Raw genomic sequence first — 12,141 nt, 5'->3', positions numbered from 1 at the left:
TTTTATAGGGATTGGAGTTCTAGGCTTCGCTGATTTTGAGCTTAGAAACTGGCCACTGGCGTGGAGCTACCCCTGCCTTGCTCTGAAGTTGCTCCATCTGAGCACTTGAAGCAGGAACGATCTGCATTTTGCTTTTACATTACCATACATTACAATGGAACAAGATGTAGCACATAGTCTGTATATAATAAATGGTTGGTTTAACTTTTTAAAAACTGAAAGATGCTAGAGATAGCCACCAGTAGCTAGATTCAAGAGAGACTGTTATAGCCACTGGTTCTAGAACCTTCAGTGGGAGCTCACCATCAAGGTACCAGGACTTCAGGTCCACCCTGGGATACTTGGCCAGCCTACTGCTCTGTTTGCAACCCTGTCATGCATAGTTAGCACAATTTCTTTGGATTCTCATCAGAAAGGATCCCAAGTCCTGAGACCTGGTACCCAGGCTCTCAGTTCTTGGTCCTTTTCTGCCTAACCTCCTGTTTCCCCACTAGAGCCTACTCTGCTCTGTACAGTTACTCTGTCTTTCTGCACATTCCCTCATGTTCTTCCATCTGCCTGGACCATGCATGCCAGGCAAATTTAAAACACTGAAACAAAATTTTAAAACTCTCCTTTTATCTACCCAAAATAACTTTCCCCAAATTCCCAAGTGGGGTCCATTAATGTCCCTCTTTGTATTCCCACGGCACCGAGGGGCTATCCTAAGTTGAAATGTCTGCCTCCCTCAACAGGTAATCGGTTTTCCAAAGGTGGTCCATCCTGCCTTTCATGGCTAGAACCCTGAATTCATGGCAGCGGGCACCTTAGATGTTCACATGGTCAGAAATAACAGGGGAAGTCAGCTGCCCTTGACTGAGGAGTGTCCAGGCATCAGGGGTCACACTTCCATAAAGGGGAGGAGATCCCTAAGATGCGTGAACCCAGATGACAAGCAGCACCAGTGACAGCTGCCAGAATAATCACCTAAGTCTCCTTTCAGACTTGGAAAACTAGAATAGTTCCATTAAAATAGTAATAATAATAATAGTAATAATAATAACTCCTTCTGAGCGCTAATGTAATGTCCTAAGTGGATGATTTTACGCCACTCCCGTGAGCCCTGAAGTCTCCTCTCTTAAGTCTTCAAGCTGGTCCCACCTCAGCTTACATCAAGCTTTCCAATGATTACAGTTAAATAGTGACATCCGATGCAAAGCCTTACAGAGAGCGAACATACTAAGCAAACACGTTAAAAAGCCGTTTTATCCAGGCTCCTGAGAAAACATGTCAGTAACAAGGAATGGGATCAGTGCCTAGGATGGACAAGAAGGGGGTGGGATTTGAGCATTTTGGGATAGAAAACTTGCAAATGCTTATGCTTCTACTATTAGACAGGCTAGTGAGGGGCAGCCTCAGAGAGCAAAGCAACAAGGGGCAAAGAAAACTCAGACTCTAGAACAAGAGCCGGGGCCCCATGAGCACAGCAGTATTGATTATAGAGTCCTGGGTGCCGGGCCTGTGGTTCCAGGTTTCTAGGGAATCCTTTCTTCCTCTCATGTAGATCCTGATGCAGGCTGATTGGGCGCCAAGTTTTAGAGATCAATATGTAGGGATATAAAGGATAAACCACATGAACTGAAGTGAGTCACAGAGGCTGCCCCTTGCCCACTAACACATGGCAAGCCCACTTCCCATTACTATGGGACTTGGCAAATTTTCTTAAGAAACCAACTGACACATCATTTCAGGCTTGAGGGCCTCATGGTTTCTGTTGTAACTGCTCAAGCCCCACCATTATGAAAGGAATGTAACCAAGATGTTGCACAAATGCAGGAGCATGGCCAAGTCCAGTGTTTACAGATTAAAAAATTAGAATTTCACTTCATTTCCACATGCCGCACAGCATTCTTCTCTTCCCATTTCTTCAGCCCTTTAAAGGCATAAGAACCATTCCTAACCCGGGCTGTGAAAAAGGGAGTCACAGTCCCCTGCTCTGCTCTATGTAAACACTCCTGTTTGAACTCTTATCTATGTATTTCTACAGCCAAGGGCTGGAAAAATAGCCCAGTACCTGGAAGATTCTCATTATTTGTCCATAATGAGTTGGTAAACTTAACATTCATTTCATAAGACTATATAAAGAAAAGCGTATCTCACAAGCCTGATTTTCCTTTTAGCCATTCTCTATGGAAACGTTGAGTGCTGAGTGCCATTTTGAATGCTCTCTAATTAGTTTGGCAATATAAGCCAAGGCTGTAATAAATGTCCATGATTATAAGAAGTCAGTGAGACTCATGGAGTCTATAGATAGAGCTGGAGGAGCGAAAGGCACACGTCACTGCTCAAGAACCATCTGGTCTACCGAATTGGCCAGCTGTCTTGACAATGACTTCCAAAACTTTCCATCTTGAATGACACTGGTCTCTATCCCGGAGGCAGAGACATAGGCGACACATTGGAATCAGAGTTCATCTTTTATATATGTATCTATTATATATATATATATATATATATATATATATATATATATATATATACATACATACATACATATGTATATATGTATATATAATATAGATGTATATATATAATGCATACATAGCTTTCTTTTTTCATGAAAAATTGGTGTGATTCTCATGGGCATTGAACCTTACATAATTAATCATATTTTGCTTGTTGCTACAGCACTAGGAAACTAAAGTCAAGTTACTATCCCAATCACAGAAACTATATATTTATCTTTTGATTATATTGATATTTTCCATGGTCAAAGCTTTTATTTTCAACTATATTAAGATATTTTATAAGTGGTTGGTAGAACAAGACTGAGATATCAATTAACTCACTAATCTTAGTAACTAAGTTCATAAAATACACTTGACAACTATGTCAGCAACATGGTCATACCAAGATGAGTCAAATAAAGGCCTTCTTTCAAATGTCCTTTCTCAAGTCTCCCATGTCTCTCCATATGTTTCTGCTCTTCATCTGGCTGTTAGCATCTTGTTGCCATGGCACTCATTATTTACACAAACAAGGAGCAAGGGAAGAATTTCTGCCCACTTCCTGACAGCGATTACTTAGAATTTCAGGCCAAGAGCCTGTGAGTCCAACTCTGTACACCAGAGATGGTGAGGGAGATAAGCCCAAGCCATTTAGTCTGCATTCTGAAGCTGGGAGACTCAAATTTTTAAATGCCTAGAAGAGTGGAATAAGCTAACAGTATCAGGTGATTTTTCTTATCCATTTAGCCAGCTGGTATTATTAGAGCATATAATATAATATAATATAATATAATATAATATAATATAATATGACATGCATAGTATAGTATAGTATAATGTAATATATTTAATATAATTAATATAATGAACCAACCAGAATTCAGATAACATTTTAACTCTTACCTTTTTGTAAACAGGAAACAGATCTTTTAAATACTGTTTTAGGGGTGTGTGTGTGTGTGCCTGTGTGTGTATCTGTGTTGTATACATGTGTGTATATGGTATGTACAAGTGTGTGCCTCCCCACCCCCACTACCATGGACAGGCATGGAGAGACTAGAGGAAGACATTGGGGGTGTCTTCCTCTATTGCCTTTTGACTTATTGCCTTGAGACAAGGGTCTCTCACTGAATCAATAACTTCCCATTTCGGCTAGACATGCCAGCCAGTGCGTTCCAAGGATCTGCCTATTAAAGCTCACGGCCTTGTCTAGTTTTTTCATATGGGTGTTGGGGATTCGAACTCAGGTCCTCATGCTTGCACAGCAAATGCTTACCCACTTTACTGTCCCCTCAACTGAGGACACAGATGTTTAAACATCAGAGGGATGTTAACTGTCATTAACACTATTGACAGGTAGAGAGCATTCAGCTGAAGTTTGCCATCACTAATAGTCAGAATCCCAGGGAGCCTAGTGAGAAAGACTCCAGCCCCAAGTCTCACGGGTGTCATGCGCGCTGAAATCATTCCATATTCTTTCCTTTCACAAATGGGGAAATTCATGCTCTTCTGCTTTGGAGACAAAGCCTGGCCTGCACCACAGGACTACTCTCCTAAGAGAGGGCTGCTCTCCTAAGAGATGGCTACAGGGCTGCTCTCCTAAGGTCTTGGCTGGAAGCCACACTGCATTCCTGGTCCTTCTGCCTTTATTATGGAAACCAGATCCCCATGACTGTGCTCCAATAGGGAAGAAAACTGGGTGGAGATGTAAGCCATGGGCCAGGTAAAGGCTGCTGCTAGTGGTGAGAGGCGCAGCCCAGCATCCACCAAGTGTGTGTCTGCAAGGCATTGGTAGTTAATTTTTTATGAAACTGGCCAACGGTCTATAAATTTAAAATATAACTATAGAAAATCAGAATGACTTTGGGAGGATTAAAGCTTGATCAATTATACTTTGGGATAGGGCCAGGGCATGGTGTCATTAATCAAATGAAAATTTTCTTTTTAACATGGAGAAAATTTGCCAGGGTCCTTAGAGGGTTTTTTGTTGTTGTTGTTGTTGTTGTTTTTTGTTTTGTTTTGTTTTTTTGTTTTTTGGGGTAAGAACAAGGAAGTTCTCAAACAGGATTCTCATGAACAGGATTTTAGAAACAAATGAGTATTGTGATCATTGCTAAAATGTTTTAAAGGGAAAGATTATTCCAAGTGTTAAAGCTCAGAACACACTTCAAATGCAGAATAGAAACCAAGAGAGCAAGGGGTTCATCACAGAGGTGGAACAGTTCAGGTCCCAAGCCTGAACCTCAAACAGAGAGAAGCCATACACAGGGGAACCGTAATGGTCTTCCAAGTCAACACTCATTTGAGAGTTCATTAGGACTAGACAGCATGCTGAGTCAACCCATGTGCCTTTGTTCCTCACAAATCAATTGGTTAGATGCTATTACTGTGCCACCCCACAGATGAAGAAGTCCAGAGAAGGATATGAGTGACATTAACCTCCACGCACCACAGCAGTGACCATCATCAACTGCTTGGGATCACATGTCACGCCCTGGGCAGAAAGAAATTGAATTACTCTGCTCACACAGCTTGGTGAAGCCTAGCCATAGCCCCCTGGGGTTCATGCTAAGGTTACTCCTTACTCTACTCAATAAAGTTGAACAAGCTGTCCCAAGATCGGCTCACAGAAAGTAGGCTCAGCGGAATGACGGGGCTCCATAATTTACACTGTTGACATTCATAAGCAATGGGAGGCAAGGGTTGCACAGTCTCACCTGTGGAATCTAAAAAGAGTCCAACTCATAGAGGACAGAGCAGCCTGGCAGTGACCACAGACTGGTGAGGAGAACAGGACGTGGCCGGGACAGTGCTGCTCAGCAGACACGAGGTCTCATTTAGACCGAGGGAACAGGTGAGCTCCTGCATGGCATGGTGATATCTGTGAGGAACCATGATGCTTGCTTCAAGTTCCCAGAGTCAGTTTCAAATGCTCCCACCTCAAAATTGGACGTGTGTGAGGTGATGGACAGGACCTGGCAAATCACCCTAGACTGTAACATCTTATAGTACCCCACAAGTAGCTACAATGATTTTTCAGTTAAACAAATTTGGGGGGTGTCACAAAACAGCAAGGGTAAAGAAAGTCCCCATTTGCAAGCCTTTGGCTCTTTAGTAGTGAAGACCCAAGCTACTGGGTGGGATTAGGGAAGGAGTTGCCTTGGCAACCCGTGGGGAACCAAGATTAAGCTAGAGGAAGCCTAGAGCTGACTCTGGAGGGTCACATTTGCTGTGTTGTGTACGGCTCACTTCGAGATACGATTGTAATTTATCACAGTAGAAGCAATATGTGTATTGCCTGGAACAACATGCTAAGTGGGACAGTAAACCAGGGGAGGGTTGTGTGCCTGGAAGACTCAGGGGCAGGGAATGAATGAAGGGGTTAAAGAGGAGAAGAAAGTAGAGATAAGCAAAGAGAAATACATCAATTCCCTCTCACGGTCAGACAGGTATAACACAATATAAGCAAGGTCATGGGGATTGTCCCTGTTAGAAAATGGGGCTGAGAGATAGCTCAGCTCATTTACCACATGGTGCACAAGCATGAGGACCAGTGTTCCATCCTGCAGAACATACATGAATGTGTGTGTGTGTGTATGTGTACTGAAGCTTATGCCTATAATTCCAGTGCTGGAGAAGTAGAGACAGAAGGTTCCCTAAGGCTTTCAAATTAGCAAGCCTAAATGATTTATTGAGCTCTAGGCTCAGTGAGAGATCCTGATTCAAAAATCTAAGGCAGAGAATGATTGAGAAATACAGTCATTGTCAACCTGTGCCCTCTACACACATGCCCAAGTGCATCGGCATGAATGCATGCGTACACGTGCATGTACTCACTGGTACATGCACATACAACATATGTGTGAGGGTGTCTTTCTACATGGAAGGCAGTCTTTTATTTGTTAATAGTTAGTGAATGTCTGCTGGAAGTCTGTGGCCACATCTGGATCATTTTGATGGATAAACAGGGAAGCCAGGCAGGAACAATTATTTTGTTAATTGTTCATATTTCGTGTTTCCAAACTGAGCCAACTTAAAAATGTGAATTATGGCCCCACACATTGAAACCATCAAATAAGTATAAAGTGCAATGAATATCATTTCTGAACATATTGGGTTTTTTTTTCCTACAATCATTTAAAAGTATGATCTCTCTGTTTACCTAACTTTGGAAAGTCAAACCTGTGCCTCACTCTAGTGAATTCTTTCCTGACCCCAGGCATGAGAGACGATCACTCACTGGCTTAGTAACTGAATGGCCATTAAATAGAACGGTGGAGAATCGACACCTACAAGTCAAGATGGAGCAGTTTTGTCTTAAGACTGTACATGAGCAAGTGCCACCTGCCAAAAGCAAAGACTGAGAGTTTAGATGACATGGCGGTAGCTGCCCATCACTCTGGCTTTGAACCTCTCTCAGTTCTCTTTGTTTCCCATCCCTGATGAAAACTCTCTCAGCTACTCTCTCCTCATGCTGACAAACAGGAAAAAGAAAAGAAAACACAATACCACCTAACATCTCTCTTACATAAGCCATGCCCCTCCTCGCTGCAACCCACCAGGAAAAACTAGAACTCAAGGGGCCTTGATGCTTTTATCAATGCCACTCAGTGTCAAGGACAGGAAATAAAAATATGTTTCTTTTCCAACTCAAATACAATACCCCTTGTGAAGCTGCTTTAAAAAAAAAAACTAGAAATAAAAGATTTGGGGAATATTTCAGGTGAGAGATACTCATCAAAATATTCCATTTCGCTAAAAATATCTCCAAGTTTTTCTTAGCCCAAGTTTTTCCCACTGCACTGAACTTGATCGTGATTAATCTGTTTTGCTCCTTTGTAGTGGAAGGAAGCTCTGAAGTCATCACAAAGGAGGTAGCTCCTGAGCTGTCCTGTGGGACCAGAGTCCCTATGGGCATGCGTCAGGCCAGAGGGTTGTTTTCAGAACAGGTGGGAGAGGGAGGAGAATAATGCAAATGACTGCATCCCCATCACCTGGCAACCAGAGTTTACATCAAAGACCCAGGAGGTAACTTTGACAAGCTGAGGAGTCCCTGGAGGCTACACCTAGGATAGCACAATGTCCTCTGTCCTCTGCTCTAGCATAGATAAATGAGTCCCTTCACTTGGGAAGCCTAACCTTGCTGATGACAACGAGGCTGACCTAGCATTCAGCGGTGAAGGAGGACAACTGGAGGGGTTTGGTGTCTAAGGTGGGCTCAGACTCACAGCTCCAGTAAAGGAAAGAGACAGATAGTTAGAGATGCATGCATATGATGCCAACAGGGCTTTGGAGAGCAGGGTGACCTTGGTAACAGAAAGCTAGAGTATTGCAGGGCAGCAGAGGTTCCTCCTGGCCTCCTTCGTTCTTTAATGGCTTCCTCTCCTTGCCATAGCAATCTCCTGGGCCCAATTCCTCTCCTCAACGCGAGCAAAGTAGATGACAGCTAAGTCTGTTTCAAGTTCTGCTAAGAAAAACTGCAGGGTTAAGAAAACACACACACACACACACAGCTTAAAATATCACACTACTAAGTTTTGTTTTGTTTTTCATGTTTCCTGGGCACATATACATACACACAGAGAAAGATTGCTGTTATTCAAAGGGCTCAAGAATGTTCACAGTCTATCAGGTTGTTGCTATGTTCTTGAGCTCTGTCGCCAGCTGCTTCTGCTCTCTAACAGGCCATAGATTTATTTCCGAGCAGTTGATCATTCAGTCGGCCAATTACAACCCACAGTACACCACATAAAGCCACCATGATAATCACGGGTCTGTGGCTGACCAGGCTTGGGGAACATGGGTGGGCAGTCAGGCACACTAATTCACTGGGTTACTGGCAGCACAAAAGTGTCCCCACGGGAAAAGAGGTTGAATTCCGGGCAGAAATATAAATGTGACTATCTGCAGAAAGATGTTTTCCACGATGGTGAGTTCCTCGATGTGCCCGGCAAATCTGTCATGAATGCACGAAAAAGAAAGGGGGGGGAGGGAAGGGGAGGAGAAAACTTAACCAGACCTTGTGGAATGTCAAAATGATAAAAATTAATTACAAAATAAATGCATGCTACACACTTCTTAGAAAGGGGCAGATAATCTTTGTATCATCACCATCACCACCATCATCACCATCATCACCATCATCATCATCACCACCACCATCATCATCACAGACTGACAACCAAGATCCCAATATCCCAAATGGCAGCACAGCTCTGAGGCTGAGGGGCTTAACAGAGGATCTAAGGTCTGAGTGAGAGAATAACATTGGTGACAACAGCCCTTCACATGTTGTTCATTCAATCATGTTCATAAAGAAGATGCAACAACTATGCAAGCACATGCCAGTGTGCTGTACCGCACACTAGCCTTTATCCTAGTGTTCAAGGAAAAAGCAAAATCTTCATTCACGTCAGGGCGAGTACCATAGAACTGAACTTTAGCTGTCATGTGTATTGAGCTTTCTCGAGTTCATGAAAACCCCAACTTTCTAGTTCAGATACAAAACACTATCTCTACAGGAATACAGAGAAGACCTTAGCACATTCAAACATAACTCACCCTTTCTCTGAAGACCCACAAAGGTGGCTGGGACCCTGTAATCATATCCTAAACTAGGGGTAGGGATGGGGGTATCTTAAAGGCCCTCATTGCTGTGGTGGGAATCAGGTTTGTAGACTCTCCAGAGCTCCCTGCTTCCACTTCAGCCAAACCAACTGGACCCCTTGAGTTTCTCCACAAATTTCCAACATTTGAAGGTAGAAACAGATTCTGTGTGTTTGACAGCAATGTCGTCACCTGTTGTGGAGCAATGAGGAGCTGTGGAGAAGTAGTTCAGAGGCAGTAGCTCATGTGGTATAAGTGGGCGAGCTTTGCCAATAGTAACATCATTCCTCCAGCCAGCACCTGGGTGCTCCCTACCTTGGGCATCAAGCACCACAACTAACATGCCACTAAACATGCAAAGGAAGAGGTGAGGTGAATTCTGGGGCTGATGGACACACAGATGAAGATGAGGAAGTTTCTGGTGGTAATGAGTGGAGACTGATATCACCATGTCTGCACCCTGCTGTGGCTCTCTCTATAAACAGACCTTAGAGCCTTCTTTTTGCTAGACCTTCCTCAATACCAAAGGCCAGTTCCTCACCTGCATTAACCATTAATTCATGGTTATCACTGGGGAGGAGAAGCTGTGTGTAAAAAATGGTCCAGTTTGATACAAAGAAGTTTTCAGGGAGCTGGTCTCCAAAGGATACCCCAAGGAAAGAAAAGGGTTCATGAGAAGAGAAGAAGAACCCCCAGGTTGTGTGTAAGGAACAAATAAAACAGCTCCCAACAGGAGATAGCTGCCCTTGCCCCTTCAGCTACCTGCCCAAGAGTACCTTTGTGTTGGATGAGTTTAGGCATAAGTAGTCTAATGATGTCACCCTCTCTTTGGACATAGTTTTGTGAGCACTGTGACAGGGATGGCTGGTCCCTGTGGTCTGCTGAATTCTGCTTCCCTAAAGAGCTCACTCAGACATTATGAGTTGTAAGCTCATCACAGAAATGTAGCAGAGATTGGAAAAACTGGGGAAGAATGTCTTGATAGTGCAATCCTCTCTGGAACTAAAAACAGCAGATCCATTTTGTGTGTATGTGTGTGTTGAAATCTACTGAAAGCAAGAGCTTGTGTGTCCTCTAAGTTTATATTGATAAGTGGACATAAGGTCATATACATGGCAGAAACTGGGTCCTGAAAGCCAGGAGACCCAGACCCTTATTTAAAAATACTTTTTCTGGGACATTGAAAAAGAGGAGCATAATTCATGTATTCTGTATCTATATATTTACATGTACAATTATATATCAGCATATATCTTTTAAAAGATAACATGTGGATGTTTACAGTCAAAACTATATACCATCAGATATTCTGAGCCTTGAGGTCGACCAGTTGTTTTAGGCACACTCACTAGAGAAGAAAGTGACAGATCCATGGTAGGCATTGACATCCAAATCTCTTAGGCATGGTTCTACGTGGGATTTTCTTCTTCACACATTTGATGCAATTAGCTTTCATCAAATCAAGATATTAACAACAACAACAAAAAAAAAACATACTGATGATAACAAATGCTCATTATTTCTTGAGAGTCAATGGATCCCTTGGCTCTTATGCATGGGAATTGGTAATAGGTAATTCTTCAGGATGATTGCAAGAAGTAGTCCGTGACCTCTTTAGCTCTTGTTTTCAAGGTATGAGGATTCATATCTAGGAGGTTTTCCTTTCTTGCTGTTTATACTCACACTGATGTAAAGGAGACACTCCAGGGCTTATGGAAACGCACAGATTGGTCTCCTTCATAGCAAGACCCAATGTGAACACCAGGATGGAGGGATGTCTGCAAGACGAAGTGGGGAGGGGAGGAGGCATGTCCCTGTGTGCATTTATTTTAAGAGAAGAGAGGAATTAACTTTAAGGGATTATAATTGAGTCAATGTCAGAAAAGAGCAGGGGTATTTAAAGGGAAATGATGGAAAGGAACAGTCAGCTCTTCCTTTTTCCTTCCTCCCCGTCTCCCTTCCTTCCTTCCTTCCTTCCTTCCTTCCTTCCTTCCTTCCTTCCTTCCTTCCTTCCTTCCTTCTTCCCTCCTTAACTTTCTTTCTCTCTCCCCTGCTTACTATTTCTCAACTTTCTTTCTTACCGTTCTACTCAAATCACTGTCCCCCTAAAAGTCTTTACCAGCTAAGTAGATAGTTAGGTGAATAGGTGAATAGATATAAATCTGTAAACTTGTTTAGGACTTTGCCTTGATGGAATATTTTGAACACAGAAACCTCCTCACATTGGCTCAATCTACATACATGTAATCAATCACATGTCCAAGAACATCCTAAATCTTCCTGTACTTCTAAGTGAAAATCTAGAAGCAGCAGTGTGGATAAAAATCAATATCTTGGAAACTTCAGTTTTTCAGGGAGTACAAAAATTCAAGCTGAACAAGGAAGATGAAATATGATTCTGTCAGAAACGGTTCTAGCAGAATGAGGACTGGAGTGAAAGTCCCAAGACATATACTGACGGTAAATTGATTCAACCAGAGCTGTGCTCTGGCCCAGAGGAGTCAGGAAGCAGCCAGTTAAGGCAAAACAATTCCAGACCACTGCTCATCCCACAAGGATGACTGAGGTCAGGGTCTTAGAGGTCAGTCTTGGGTTCAGCCCTTGGAGAGGCAGGGAAACCACAGCAACTTTTCAAGTTGTACTCTTTATGGTCTTTGGGGGGACACAGCCAACATCAGCCAGGGGGCTGTTTACCAACAGTGTCTTCCAGCACCTCCTTCAGAAACAACTATAGAAACCCCTGCCAAAACTTACATGAGAAGCAAAGAGAGGAGACTGAGTATAGCCATGTAAAACATGCCCCAGTCATTTCGTAACCTCCAGCTCCTTGCAGGTGGTTGCTGTGGAAGAAATGACTGCTTACAGAAAACAAAGCCCAGGAACCCATCCAGCCACCAGAAAGAGAGCAGAGGGAAATTATCCACTGCTCTCTGAAACTCACAGGGATGCCTTGCTCGGTCTGAGCCCTATGGTGTCAAGGAATAAAACCTTCACAGAGAAGAGGGAATGGGGTCAGGGGCAAGTACAGGTTATTGGAGAAGGCATTCAA

General features: G+C 43.0%; 1 protein-coding gene and 1 pseudogene across 15 annotated transcripts in view; one reads left to right on the top strand and one right to left on the bottom strand.

Moving 5' to 3' along the window:
* Limch1 (LIM and calponin homology domains 1) overlaps window positions 1-12,141 on the bottom strand; it is a 310,330-nt gene that overhangs the window by 139,332 nt on the left and 158,857 nt on the right. The window lies entirely within an intron of this gene.
* Window positions 8,286-10,352, top strand: LOC110294085 (annotated as a pseudogene).

Source organism: Mus caroli, chromosome 5 (genome assembly GCF_900094665.2).
Source record: "Mus caroli chromosome 5, CAROLI_EIJ_v1.1, whole genome shotgun sequence".
Taxonomy (NCBI): Eukaryota; Metazoa; Chordata; class Mammalia; order Rodentia; family Muridae; genus Mus; species Mus caroli.
This window is presented reverse-complemented; position numbering and strand designations above follow the sequence as displayed.